Source organism: Anomaloglossus baeobatrachus, unplaced genomic scaffold (genome assembly GCF_048569485.1).
Source record: "Anomaloglossus baeobatrachus isolate aAnoBae1 unplaced genomic scaffold, aAnoBae1.hap1 Scaffold_467, whole genome shotgun sequence".
Lineage (NCBI taxonomy): Eukaryota > Metazoa > Chordata > Amphibia > Anura > Aromobatidae > Anomaloglossus > Anomaloglossus baeobatrachus.
The window spans coordinates 164,103-177,651 of record NW_027444012.1 but is presented as its reverse complement, the minus strand read 5'-3'; the positions used below and the strand labels follow the sequence as shown (position 1 = coordinate 177,651).

General features: G+C 46.5%; 11 non-coding genes across 11 annotated transcripts; all 11 read left to right on the top strand.

The window, feature by feature from the left end:
* Positions 1–58: 58 nt before the first annotated feature.
* On the top strand, positions 59–249 carry LOC142281098 (U2 spliceosomal RNA). Its single transcript, XR_012743242.1, has one exon. It is a non-coding gene; the product is annotated as a U2 spliceosomal RNA (small nuclear RNA).
* A 1,118-nt stretch (positions 250–1,367) lies between these two features.
* On the top strand, positions 1,368–1,558 carry LOC142281097 (U2 spliceosomal RNA). The gene has a single exon (XR_012743241.1). It is a non-coding gene; the product is annotated as a U2 spliceosomal RNA (small nuclear RNA).
* Positions 1,559–2,675: 1,117 nt separating this feature from the next.
* On the top strand, positions 2,676–2,866 carry LOC142281096 (U2 spliceosomal RNA). Its single transcript, XR_012743240.1, has one exon. It is a non-coding gene; the product is annotated as a U2 spliceosomal RNA (small nuclear RNA).
* A 1,117-nt stretch (positions 2,867–3,983) lies between these two features.
* On the top strand, positions 3,984–4,174 carry LOC142281095 (U2 spliceosomal RNA). The gene has a single exon (XR_012743239.1). It is a non-coding gene; the product is annotated as a U2 spliceosomal RNA (small nuclear RNA).
* Positions 4,175–5,291: 1,117 nt separating this feature from the next.
* LOC142281094 (U2 spliceosomal RNA) lies at positions 5,292–5,482 on the top strand. Its single transcript, XR_012743238.1, has one exon. It is a non-coding gene; the product is annotated as a U2 spliceosomal RNA (small nuclear RNA).
* Positions 5,483–6,599: 1,117 nt separating this feature from the next.
* Positions 6,600–6,790, top strand: LOC142281149 (U2 spliceosomal RNA). Its single transcript, XR_012743291.1, has one exon. It is a non-coding gene; the product is annotated as a U2 spliceosomal RNA (small nuclear RNA).
* Positions 6,791–7,907: 1,117 nt separating this feature from the next.
* LOC142281147 (U2 spliceosomal RNA) lies at positions 7,908–8,098 on the top strand. The gene has a single exon (XR_012743289.1). It is a non-coding gene; the product is annotated as a U2 spliceosomal RNA (small nuclear RNA).
* Positions 8,099–9,215: 1,117 nt separating this feature from the next.
* Positions 9,216–9,406, top strand: LOC142281092 (U2 spliceosomal RNA). Its single transcript, XR_012743237.1, has one exon. It is a non-coding gene; the product is annotated as a U2 spliceosomal RNA (small nuclear RNA).
* Positions 9,407–10,523: 1,117 nt separating this feature from the next.
* On the top strand, positions 10,524–10,714 carry LOC142281091 (U2 spliceosomal RNA). Its single transcript, XR_012743236.1, has one exon. It is a non-coding gene; the product is annotated as a U2 spliceosomal RNA (small nuclear RNA).
* A 1,117-nt stretch (positions 10,715–11,831) lies between these two features.
* Positions 11,832–12,022, top strand: LOC142281090 (U2 spliceosomal RNA). The gene has a single exon (XR_012743235.1). It is a non-coding gene; the product is annotated as a U2 spliceosomal RNA (small nuclear RNA).
* A 1,117-nt stretch (positions 12,023–13,139) lies between these two features.
* Positions 13,140–13,330, top strand: LOC142281088 (U2 spliceosomal RNA). Its single transcript, XR_012743233.1, has one exon. It is a non-coding gene; the product is annotated as a U2 spliceosomal RNA (small nuclear RNA).
* Positions 13,331–13,549: the final 219 nt, after the last annotated feature.

The window sequence follows — 13,549 nt, the reverse complement described above, 5'->3', positions numbered from 1 at the left end:
CCTAAGATGTGTCCGGCATAGGCCAGGGTGCCACTCGAGGCCCAAACCAATTCTGGTTATCGCTTCTCGGCCTTTTGGCTAAGATCAAGTGTAGTATCTGTTCTTATCAGTTTAATATCTGATACGTCCCCTATCTGGGGACCATATATTAAATGGATTTTTAGAACAGGGAGATGGAAAAAGAGCTTGCTCTGTCCACTCCACGCATTGACCTGGTATTGCAGTACCTCCAGGAACGGTGCACCCCTTCTTAACCCAGTTTCCAAAAGCAGAACTCGATTCACCTGATTCATATTAGCCCGATTAGCGAATTGAAATGAATTTTTATCTAACACACTTTTTACTTGCTTTATTCATCCAAATAGCAAACTCATCACCACTCAACTTCACCAACTCTGCTATGTCCCGTGCAGTATCTTGTTGTCAGTCTAATCTAGATCATGTGTAATTGAATGGAATAGATCCCTTTTGGACAAAGTGGAGTCAGATGCTGCAGTGACCACAGGTGTGAGAGGATCTACAATTGGCATCTGGTGTTATCTCTCTGCTTCCACTCCAAATAAAGTTACCTGTTGTTACCTGAACGTCAAATACTAAGAATGGGCGGCCTATGAAAGAATTAGTACTTTCATTAAGTATACTAAACCGGCTAATTGGGAATAGACAAACTGTAAAAAGCCCTCTGAGAAAGCCCCTCTCTAACCTTTGTTAGTAAGCTTTTCTGTAGCCTGCCTGTTGATGTATTTTCGGTTTGAACAGTGCACAACATGAAGAGACGGAACACTGGCGGCTTGTCACAATGCCCCCCGATGACATCACAATAGCGCTGCTGCCTAGAAAACAAGCTGCGCAGAAGAAGTTGTTCTTTGGGTGGGAGGGTGGGCTAGTGGAAGGAGGGGGCAATCTCTTTTTTTCCCGGGTGGTAGGGGGATGACAGGAGAAGGGAAGCGGGGTGGTGAGAAAGGTACAGAGGGCAGGGTTTGGGGGCTGGGAAGGAAAGGGAAAAGATTAGGGTTTGGGGATGATGAAAGGGCTTTCTACGGGTAAGGATGGCAAAGGGTGGCAGTGACGGAAAGTCAGGCAACCTGTCCTGTCCGTCTTTTTGTATCGTGAATTGGAAAGACTGCAAGGGGGAGGGGAGTTGCTTGCGCCCTAAAGGAGGAGTTATTCAGATTCATTGCAGTGGGCGGCGGCTGCAAAACGCACCATTCTTCTTGTTTTTGCTCTGCAAAGCAGCCTTTTCAAGGGTTGGCTTGGGTGACAAAATGTCTTGTGTAGGCGTGGGTTTGTCTCCCTCTCGCTCTCTCTCCCTAAGATGTGTCCGGCATAGGCCAGGGTGCCACTCGAGGCCCAAACCAATTCTGGTTATCGCTTCTCGGCCTTTTGGCTAAGATCAAGTGTAGTATCTGTTCTTATCAGTTTAATATCTGATACGTCCCCTATCTGGGGACCATATATTAAATGGATTTTTAGAACAGGGAGATGGAAAAAGAGCTTGCTCTGTCCACTCCACGCATTGACCTGGTATTGCAGTACCTCCAGGAACGGTGCACCCCTTCTTAACCCAGTTTCCAAAAGCAGAACTCGATTCACCTGATTCATATTAGCCCGATTAGCGAATTGAAATGAATTTTTATCTAACACACTTTTTACTTGCTTTATTCATCCAAATAGCAAACTCATCACCACTCAACTTCACCAACTCTGCTATGTCCCGTGCAGTATCTTGTTGTCAGTCTAATCTAGATCATGTGTAATTGAATGGAATAGATCCCTTTTGGACAAAGTGGAGTCAGATGCTGCAGTGACCACAGGTGTGAGAGGATCTACAATTGGCATCTGGTGTTATCTCTCTGCTTCCACTCCAAATAAAGTTACCTGTTGTTACCTGAACGTCAAATACTAAGAATGGGCGGCCTATGAAAGAATTAGTACTTTCATTAAGTATACTAAACCGGCTAATTGGGAATAGACAAACTGTAAAAAGCCCTCTGAGAAAGCCCCTCTCTAACCTTTGTTAGTAAGCTTTTCTGTAGCCTGCCTGTTGATGTATTTTCGGTTTGAACAGTGCACAACATGAAGAGACGGAACACTGGCGGCTTGTCACAATGCCCCCCGATGACATCACAATAGCGCTGCTGCCTAGAAAACAAGCTGCGCAGAAGAAGTTGTTCTTTGGGTGGGAGGGTGGGCTAGTGGAAGGAGGGGGCAATCTCTTTTTTTCCCGGGTGGTAGGGGGATGACAGGAGAAGGGAAGCGGGTGGTGAGAAAGGTACAGAGGGCAGGGTTTGGGGGCTGGGAAGGAAAGGGAAAAGATTAGGGTTTGGGGATGATGAAAGGGCTTTCTACGGGTAAGGATGGCAAAGGGTGGCAGTGACGGAAAGTCAGGCAACCTGTCCTGTCCGTCTTTTTGTATCGTGAATTGGAAAGACTGCAAGGGGGAGGGGAGTTGCTTGCGCCCTAAAGGAGGAGTTATTCAGATTCATTGCAGTGGGCGGCGGCTGCAAAACGCACCATTCTTCTTGTTTTTGCTCTGCAAAGCAGCCTTTTCAAGGGTTGGCTTGGGTGACAAAATGTCTTGTGTAGGCGTGGGTTTGTCTCCCTCTCGCTCTCTCTCCCTAAGATGTGTCCGGCATAGGCCAGGGTGCCACTCGAGGCCCAAACCAATTCTGGTTATCGCTTCTCGGCCTTTTGGCTAAGATCAAGTGTAGTATCTGTTCTTATCAGTTTAATATCTGATACGTCCCCTATCTGGGGACCATATATTAAATGGATTTTTAGAACAGGGAGATGGAAAAAGAGCTTGCTCTGTCCACTCCACGCATTGACCTGGTATTGCAGTACCTCCAGGAACGGTGCACCCCTTCTTAACCCAGTTTCCAAAAGCAGAACTCGATTCACCTGATTCATATTAGCCCGATTAGCGAATTGAAATGAATTTTTATCTAACACACTTTTTACTTGCTTTATTCATCCAAATAGCAAACTCATCACCACTCAACTTCACCAACTCTGCTATGTCCCGTGCAGTATCTTGTTGTCAGTCTAATCTAGATCATGTGTAATTGAATGGAATAGATCCCTTTTGGACAAAGTGGAGTCAGATGCTGCAGTGACCACAGGTGTGAGAGGATCTACAATTGGCATCTGGTGTTATCTCTCTGCTTCCACTCCAAATAAAGTTACCTGTTGTTACCTGAACGTCAAATACTAAGAATGGGCGGCCTATGAAAGAATTAGTACTTTCATTAAGTATACTAAACCGGCTAATTGGGAATAGACAAACTGTAAAAAGCCCTCTGAGAAAGCCCCTCTCTAACCTTTGTTAGTAAGCTTTTCTGTAGCCTGCCTGTTGATGTATTTTCGGTTTGAACAGTGCACAACATGAAGAGACGGAACACTGGCGGCTTGTCACAATGCCCCCCGATGACATCACAATAGCGCTGCTGCCTAGAAAACAAGCTGCGCAGAAGAAGTTGTTCTTTGGGTGGGAGGGTGGGCTAGTGGAAGGAGGGGGCAATCTCTTTTTTTCCCGGGTGGTAGGGGGATGACAGGAGAAGGGAAGCGGGTGGTGAGAAAGGTACAGAGGGCAGGGTTTGGGGGCTGGGAAGGAAAGGGAAAAGATTAGGGTTTGGGGATGATGAAAGGGCTTTCTACGGGTAAGGATGGCAAAGGGTGGCAGTGACGGAAAGTCAGGCAACCTGTCCTGTCCGTCTTTTTGTATCGTGAATTGGAAAGACTGCAAGGGGGAGGGGAGTTGCTTGCGCCCTAAAGGAGGAGTTATTCAGATTCATTGCAGTGGGCGGCGGCTGCAAAACGCACCATTCTTCTTGTTTTTGCTCTGCAAAGCAGCCTTTTCAAGGGTTGGCTTGGGTGACAAAATGTCTTGTGTAGGCGTGGGTTTGTCTCCCTCTCGCTCTCTCTCCCTAAGATGTGTCCGGCATAGGCCAGGGTGCCACTCGAGGCCCAAACCAATTCTGGTTATCGCTTCTCGGCCTTTTGGCTAAGATCAAGTGTAGTATCTGTTCTTATCAGTTTAATATCTGATACGTCCCCTATCTGGGGACCATATATTAAATGGATTTTTAGAACAGGGAGATGGAAAAAGAGCTTGCTCTGTCCACTCCACGCATTGACCTGGTATTGCAGTACCTCCAGGAACGGTGCACCCCTTCTTAACCCAGTTTCCAAAAGCAGAACTCGATTCACCTGATTCATATTAGCCCGATTAGCGAATTGAAATGAATTTTTATCTAACACACTTTTTACTTGCTTTATTCATCCAAATAGCAAACTCATCACCACTCAACTTCACCAACTCTGCTATGTCCCGTGCAGTATCTTGTTGTCAGTCTAATCTAGATCATGTGTAATTGAATGGAATAGATCCCTTTTGGACAAAGTGGAGTCAGATGCTGCAGTGACCACAGGTGTGAGAGGATCTACAATTGGCATCTGGTGTTATCTCTCTGCTTCCACTCCAAATAAAGTTACCTGTTGTTACCTGAACGTCAAATACTAAGAATGGGCGGCCTATGAAAGAATTAGTACTTTCATTAAGTATACTAAACCGGCTAATTGGGAATAGACAAACTGTAAAAAGCCCTCTGAGAAAGCCCCTCTCTAACCTTTGTTAGTAAGCTTTTCTGTAGCCTGCCTGTTGATGTATTTTCGGTTTGAACAGTGCACAACATGAAGAGACGGAACACTGGCGGCTTGTCACAATGCCCCCCGATGACATCACAATAGCGCTGCTGCCTAGAAAACAAGCTGCGCAGAAGAAGTTGTTCTTTGGGTGGGAGGGTGGGCTAGTGGAAGGAGGGGGCAATCTCTTTTTTTCCCGGGTGGTAGGGGGATGACAGGAGAAGGGAAGCGGGTGGTGAGAAAGGTACAGAGGGCAGGGTTTGGGGGCTGGGAAGGAAAGGGAAAAGATTAGGGTTTGGGGATGATGAAAGGGCTTTCTACGGGTAAGGATGGCAAAGGGTGGCAGTGACGGAAAGTCAGGCAACCTGTCCTGTCCGTCTTTTTGTATCGTGAATTGGAAAGACTGCAAGGGGGAGGGGAGTTGCTTGCGCCCTAAAGGAGGAGTTATTCAGCTTCATTGCAGTGGGCAGCGGCTGCAAAACGCACCATTCTTCTTGTTTTTGCTCTGCAAAGCAGCCTTTTCAAGGGTTGGCTTGGGTGACAAAATGTCTTGTGTAGGCGTGGGTTTGTCTCCCTCTCGCTCTCTCTCCCTAAGATGTGTCCGGCATAGGCCAGGGTGCCACTCGAGGCCCAAACCAATTCTGGTTATCGCTTCTCGGCCTTTTGGCTAAGATCAAGTGTAGTATCTGTTCTTATCAGTTTAATATCTGATACGTCCCCTATCTGGGGACCATATATTAAATGGATTTTTAGAACAGGGAGATGGAAAAAGAGCTTGCTCTGTCCACTCCACGCATTGACCTGGTATTGCAGTACCTCCAGGAACGGTGCACCCCTTCTTAACCCAGTTTCCAAAAGCAGAACTCGATTCACCTGATTCATATTAGCCCGATTAGCGAATTGAAATGAATTTTTATCTAACACACTTTTTACTTGCTTTATTCATCCAAATAGCAAACTCATCACCACTCAACTTCACCAACTCTGCTATGTCCCGTGCAGTATCTTGTTGTCAGTCTAATCTAGATCATGTGTAATTGAATGGAATAGATCCCTTTTGGACAAAGTGGAGTCAGATGCTGCAGTGACCACAGGTGTGAGAGGATCTACAATTGGCATCTGGTGTTATCTCTCTGCTTCCACTCCAAATAAAGTTACCTGTTGTTACCTGAACGTCAAATACTAAGAATGGGCGGCCTATGAAAGAATTAGTACTTTCATTAAGTATACTAAACCGGCTAATTGGGAATAGACAAACTGTAAAAAGCCCTCTGAGAAAGCCCCTCTCTAACCTTTGTTAGTAAGCTTTTCTGTAGCCTGCCTGTTGATGTATTTTCGGTTTGAACAGTGCACAACATGAAGAGACGGAACACTGGCGGCTTGTCACAATGCCCCCCGATGACATCACAATAGCGCTGCTGCCTAGAAAACAAGCTGCGCAGAAGAAGTTGTTCTTTGGGTGGGAGGGTGGGCTAGTGGAAGGAGGGGGCAATCTCTTTTTTTCCCGGGTGGTAGGGGGATGACAGGAGAAGGGAAGCGGGTGGTGAGAAAGGTACAGAGGGCAGGGTTTGGGGGCTGGGAAGGAAAGGGAAAAGATTAGGGTTTGGGGATGATGAAAGGGCTTTCTACGGGTAAGGATGGCAAAGGGTGGCAGTGACGGAAAGTCAGGCAACCTGTCCTGTCCGTCTTTTTGTATCGTGAATTGGAAAGACTGCAAGGGGGAGGGGAGTTGCTTGCGCCCTAAAGGAGGAGTTATTCAGATTCATTGCAGTGGGCGGCGGCTGCAAAACGCACCATTCTTCTTGTTTTTGCTCTGCAAAGCAGCCTTTTCAAGGGTTGGCTTGGGTGACAAAATGTCTTGTGTAGGCGTGGGTTTGTCTCCCTCTCGCTCTCTCTCCCTAAGATGTGTCCGGCATAGGCCAGGGTGCCACTCGAGGCCCAAACCAATTCTGGTTATCGCTTCTCAGCCTTTTGGCTAAGATCAAGTGTAGTATCTGTTCTTATCAGTTTAATATCTGATACGTCCCCTATCTGGGGACCATATATTAAATGGATTTTTAGAACAGGGAGATGGAAAAAGAGCTTGCTCTGTCCACTCCACGCATTGACCTGGTATTGCAGTACCTCCAGGAACGGTGCACCCCTTCTTAACCCAGTTTCCAAAAGCAGAACTCGATTCACCTGATTCATATTAGCCCGATTAGCGAATTGAAATGAATTTTTATCTAACACACTTTTTACTTGCTTTATTCATCCAAATAGCAAACTCATCACCACTCAACTTCACCAACTCTGCTATGTCCCGTGCAGTATCTTGTTGTCAGTCTAATCTAGATCATGTGTAATTGAATGGAATAGATCCCTTTTGGACAAAGTGGAGTCAGATGCTGCAGTGACCACAGGTGTGAGAGGATCTACAATTGGCATCTGGTGTTATCTCTCTGCTTCCACTCCAAATAAAGTTACCTGTTGTTACCTGAACGTCAAATACTAAGAATGGGCGGCCTATGAAAGAATTAGTACTTTCATTAAGTATACTAAACCGGCTAATTGGGAATAGACAAACTGTAAAAAGCCCTCTGAGAAAGCCCCTCTCTAACCTTTGTTAGTAAGCTTTTCTGTAGCCTGCCTGTTGATGTATTTTCGGTTTGAACAGTGCACAACATGAAGAGACGGAACACTGGCGGCCTGTCACAATGCCCCCCGATGACATCACAATAGCGCTGCTGCCTAGAAAACAAGCTGCGCAGAAGAAGTTGTTCTTTGGGTGGGAGGGTGGGCTAGTGGAAGGAGGGGGCAATCTCTTTTTTTCCCGGGTGGTAGGGGGATGACAGGAGAAGGGAAGCGGGTGGTGAGAAAGGTACAGAGGGCAGGGTTTGGGGGCTGGGAAGGAAAGGGAAAAGATTAGGGTTTGGGGATGATGAAAGGGCTTTCTACGGGTAAGGATGGCAAAGGGTGGCAGTGACGGAAAGTCAGGCAACCTGTCCTGTCCGTCTTTTTGTATCGTGAATTGGAAAGACTGCAAGGGGGAGGGGAGTTGCTTGCGCCCTAAAGGAGGAGTTATTCAGATTCATTGCAGTGGGCGGCGGCTGCAAAACGCACCATTCTTCTTGTTTTTGCTCTGCAAAGCAGCCTTTTCAAGGGTTGGCTTGGGTGACAAAATGTCTTGTGTAGGCGTGGGTTTGTCTCCCTCTCGCTCTCTCTCCCTAAGATGTGTCCGGCATAGGCCAGGGTGCCACTCGAGGCCCAAACCAATTCTGGTTATCGCTTCTCAGCCTTTTGGCTAAGATCAAGTGTAGTATCTGTTCTTATCAGTTTAATATCTGATACGTCCCCTATCTGGGGACCATATATTAAATGGATTTTTAGAACAGGGAGATGGAAAAAGAGCTTGCTCTGTCCACTCCACGCATTGACCTGGTATTGCAGTACCTCCAGGAACGGTGCACCCCTTCTTAACCCAGTTTCCAAAAGCAGAACTCGATTCACCTGATTCATATTAGCCCGATTAGCGAATTGAAATGAATTTTTATCTAACACACTTTTTACTTGCTTTATTCATCCAAATAGCAAACTCATCACCACTCAACTTCACCAACTCTGCTATGTCCCGTGCAGTATCTTGTTGTCAGTCTAATCTAGATCATGTGTAATTGAATGGAATAGATCCCTTTTGGACAAAGTGGAGTCAGATGCTGCAGTGACCACAGGTGTGAGAGGATCTACAATTGGCATCTGGTGTTATCTCTCTGCTTCCACTCCAAATAAAGTTACCTGTTGTTACCTGAACGTCAAATACTAAGAATGGGCGGCCTATGAAAGAATTAGTACTTTCATTAAGTATACTAAACCGGCTAATTGGGAATAGACAAACTGTAAAAAGCCCTCTGAGAAAGCCCCTCTCTAACCTTTGTTAGTAAGCTTTTCTGTAGCCTGCCTGTTGATGTATTTTCGGTTTGAACAGTGCACAACATGAAGAGACGGAACACTGGCGGCTTGTCACAATGCCCCCCGATGACATCACAATAGCGCTGCTGCCTAGAAAACAAGCTGCGCAGAAGAAGTTGTTCTTTGGGTGGGAGGGTGGGCTAGTGGAAGGAGGGGGCAATCTCTTTTTTTCCCGGGTGGTAGGGGGATGACAGGAGAAGGGAAGCGGGTGGTGAGAAAGGTACAGAGGGCAGGGTTTGGGGGCTGGGAAGGAAAGGGAAAAGATTAGGGTTTGGGGATGATGAAAGGGCTTTCTACGGGTAAGGATGGCAAAGGGTGGCAGTGACGGAAAGTCAGGCAACCTGTCCTGTCCGTCTTTTTGTATCGTGAATTGGAAAGACTGCAAGGGGGAGGGGAGTTGCTTGCACCCTAAAGGAGGAGTTATTCAGATTCATTGCAGTGGGCGGCGGCTGCAAAACGCACCATTCTTCTTGTTTTTGCTCTGCAAAGCAGCCTTTTCAAGGGTTGGCTTGGGTGACAAAATGTCTTGTGTAGGCGTGGGTTTGTCTCCCTCTCGCTCTCTCTCCCTAAGATGTGTCCGGCATAGGCCAGGGTGCCACTCGAGGCCCAAACCAATTCTGGTTATCGCTTCTCGGCCTTTTGGCTAAGATCAAGTGTAGTATCTGTTCTTATCAGTTTAATATCTGATACGTCCCCTATCTGGGGACCATATATTAAATGGATTTTTAGAACAGGGAGATGGAAAAAGAGCTTGCTCTGTCCACTCCACGCATTGACCTGGTATTGCAGTACCTCCAGGAACGGTGCACCCCTTCTTAACCCAGTTTCCAAAAGCAGAACTCGATTCACCTGATTCATATTAGCCCGATTAGCGAATTGAAATGAATTTTTATCTAACACACTTTTTACTTGCTTTATTCATCCAAATAGCAAACTCATCACCACTCAACTTCACCAACTCTGCTATGTCCCGTGCAGTATCTTGTTGTCAGTCTAATCTAGATCATGTGTAATTGAATGGAATAGATCCCTTTTGGACAAAGTGGAGTCAGATGCTGCAGTGACCACAGGTGTGAGAGGATCTACAATTGGCATCTGGTGTTATCTCTCTGCTTCCACTCCAAATAAAGTTACCTGTTGTTACCTGAACGTCAAATACTAAGAATGGGCGGCCTATGAAAGAATTAGTACTTTCATTAAGTATACTAAACCGGCTAATTGGGAATAGACAAACTGTAAAAAGCCCTCTGAGAAAGCCCCTCTCTAACCTTTGTTAGTAAGCTTTTCTGTAGCCTGCCTGTTGATGTATTTTCGGTTTGAACAGTGCACAACATGAAGAGACGGAACACTGGCGGCTTGTCACAATGCCCCCCGATGACATCACAATAGCGCTGCTGCCTAGAAAACAAGCTGCGCAGAAGAAGTTGTTCTTTGGGTGGGAGGGTGGGCTAGTGGAAGGAGGGGGCAATCTCTTTTTTTCCCGGGTGGTAGGGGGATGACAGGAGAAGGGAAGTGGGTGGTGAGAAAGGTACAGAGGGCAGGGTTTGGGGGCTGGGAAGGAAAGGGAAAAGATTAGGGTTTGGGGATGATGAAAGGGCTTTCTACGGGTAAGGATGGCAAAGGGTGGCAGTGACGGAAAGTCAGGCAACCTGTCCTGTCCGTCTTTTTGTATCGTGAATTGGAAAGACTGCAAGGGGGAGGGGAGTTGCTTGCGCCCTAAAGGAGGAGTTATTCAGATTCATTGCAGTGGGCGGCGGCTGCAAAACGCACCATTCTTCTTGTTTTTGCTCTGCAAAGCAGCCTTTTCAAGGGTTGGCTTGGGTGACAAAATGTCTTGTGTAGGCGTGGGTTTGTCTCCCTCTCGCTCTCTCTCCCTAAGATGTGTCCGGCATAGGCCAGGGTGCCACTCGAGGCCCAAACCAATTCTAGTTATCGCTTCTCGGCCTTTTGGCTAAGATCAAGTGTAGTATCTGTTCTTATCAGTTTAATATCTGATACGTCCCCTATCTGGGGACCATATATTAAATGGATTTTTAGAACAGGGAGATGGAAAAAGAGCTTGCTCTGTCCACTCCACGCATTGACCTGGTATTGCAGTACCTCCAGGAACGGTGCACCCCTTCTTAACCCAGTTTCCAAAAGCAGAACTCGATTCACCTGATTCATATTAGCCCGATTAGCGAATTGAAATGAATTTTTATCTAACACACTTTTTACTTGCTTTATTCATCCAAATAGCAAACTCATCACCACTCAACTTCACCAACTCTGCTATGTCCCGTGCAGTATCTTGTTGTCAGTCTAATCTAGATCATGTGTAATTGAATGGAATAGATCCCTTTTGGACAAAGTGGAGTCAGATGCTGCAGTGACCACAGGTGTGAGAGGATCTACAATTGGCATCTGGTGTTATCTCTCTGCTTCCACTCCAAATAAAGTTACCTGTTGTTACCTGAACGTCAAATACTAAGAATGGGCGGCCTATGAAAGAATTAGTACTTTCATTAAGTATACTAAACCGGCTAATTGGGAATAGACAAACTGTAAAAAGCCCTCTGAGAAAGCCCCTCTCTAACCTTTGTTAGTAAGCTTTTCTGTAGCCTGCCTGTTGATGTATTTTCGGTTTGAACAGTGCACAACATGAAGAGACGGAACACTGGCGGCTTGTCACAATGCCCCCCGATGACATCACAATAGCGCTGCTGCCTAGAAAACAAGCTGCGCAGAAGAAGTTGTTCTTTGGGTGGGAGGGTGGGCTAGTGGAAGGAGGGGGCAATCTCTTTTTTTCCCGGGTGGTAGGGGGATGACAGGAGAAGGGAAGCGGGTGGTGAGAAAGGTACAGAGGGCAGGGTTTGGGGGCTGGGAAGGAAAGGGAAAAGATTAGGGTTTGGGGATGATGAAAGGGCTTTCTACGGGTAAGGATGGCAAAGGGTGGCAGTGACGGAAAGTCAGGCAACCTGTCCTGTCCGTCTTTTTGTATCGTGAATTGGAAAGACTGCAAGGGGGAGGGGAGTTGCTTGCGCCCTAAAGGAGGAGTTATTCAGATTCATTGCAGTGGGCGGCGGCTGCAAAACGCACCATTCTTCTTGTTTTTGCTCTGCAAAGCAGCCTTTTCAAGGGTTGGCTTGGGTGACAAAATGTCTTGTGTAGGCGTGGGTTTGTCTCCCTCTCGCTCTCTCTCCCTAAGATGTGTCCGGCATAGGCCAGGGTGCCACTCGAGGCCCAAACCAATTCTGGTTATCGCTTCTCGGCCTTTTGGCTAAGATCAAGTGTAGTATCTGTTCTTATCAGTTTAATATCTGATACGTCCCCTATCTGGGGACCATATATTAAATGGATTTTTAGAACAGGGAGATGGAAAAAGAGCTTGCTCTGTCCACTCCACGCATTGACCTGGTATTGCAGTACCTCCAGGAACGGTGCACCCCTTCTTAACCCAGTTTCCAAAAGCAGAACTCGATTCACCTGATTCATATTAGCCCGATTAGCGAATTGAAATGAATTTTTATCTAACACACTTTTTACTTGCTTTATTCATCCAAATAGCAAACTCATCACCACTCAACTTCACCAACTCTGCTATGTCCCGTGCAGTATCTTGTTGTCAGTCTAATCTAGATCATGTGTAATTGAATGGAATAGATCCCTTTTGGACAAAGTGGAGTCAGATGCTGCAGTGACCACAGGTGTGAGAGGATCTACAATTGGCATCTGGTGTTATCTCTCTGCTTCCACTCCAAATAAAGTTACCTGTTGTTACCTGAACGTCAAATACTAAGAATGGGCGGCCTATGAAAGAATTAGTACTTTCATTAAGTATACTAAACCGGCTAATTGGGAATAGACAAACTGTAAAAAGCCCTCTGAGAAAGCCCCTCTCTAACCTTTGTTAGTAAGCTTTTCTGTAGCCTGCCTGTTGATGTATTTTCGGTTTGAACAGTGCACAACATGAAGAGACGGAACACTGGCGGCTTGTCACAATGCCCCCCGATGACATCACAATAGCGCTGCTGCCTAGAAAACAAGCTGCGCAGAAGAAGTTGTTCTTTGGGTGGGAGGGTGGGCTAGTGGAAGGAGGGGGCAATCTCTTTTTTTCCCGGGTGGTAGGGGGATGACAGGAGAAGGGAAGCGGGTGGTGAGAAAGGTACAGAGGGCAGGGTTTGGGGGCTGGGAAGGAAAGGGAAAAGATTAGGGTTTGGGGATGATGAAAGGGCTTTCTACGGGTAAGGATGGCAAAGGGTGGCAGTGACGGAAAGTCAGGCAACCTGTCCTGTCCGTCTTTTTGTATCGTGAATTGGAAAGACTGCAAGGGGGAGGGGAGTTGCTTGCGCCCTAAAGGAGGAGTTATTCAGATTCATTGCAGTGGGCGGCGGCTGCAAAACGCACCATTCTTCTTGTTTTTGCTCTGCAAAGCAGCCTTTTCAAGGGTTGGCTTGGGTGACAAAATGTCTTGTGTAGGCGTGGGTTTGTCTCCCTCTCGCTCTCTCTCCCTAAGATGTGTCCGGCATAGGCCAGGGTGCCACTCGAGGCCCAAACCAATTCTGGTTATCGCTTCTCGGCCTTTTGGCTAAGATCAAGTGTAGTATCTGTTCTTATCAGTTTAATATCTGATACGTCCCCTATCTGGGGACCATATATTAAATGGATTTTTAGAACAGGGAGATGGAAAAAGAGCTTGCTCTGTCCACTCCACGCATTGACCTGGTATTGCAGTACCTCCAGGAACGGTGCACCCCTTCTTAACCCAGTTTCCAAAAGCAGAACTCGATTCACCTGATTCATATTAGCTCGATTAGCGAATTGAAATGAATTTTTATCTAACACACTTTTTACTTGCTTTATTCATCCAAATAGCAAACTCATCACCACTCAACTTCACCAACTCTGCTATGTCCCGTGCAGTATCTTGTTGTCAGTCTAATCTAGATCATGTGTAATTGAATGGAATAGATCCCTT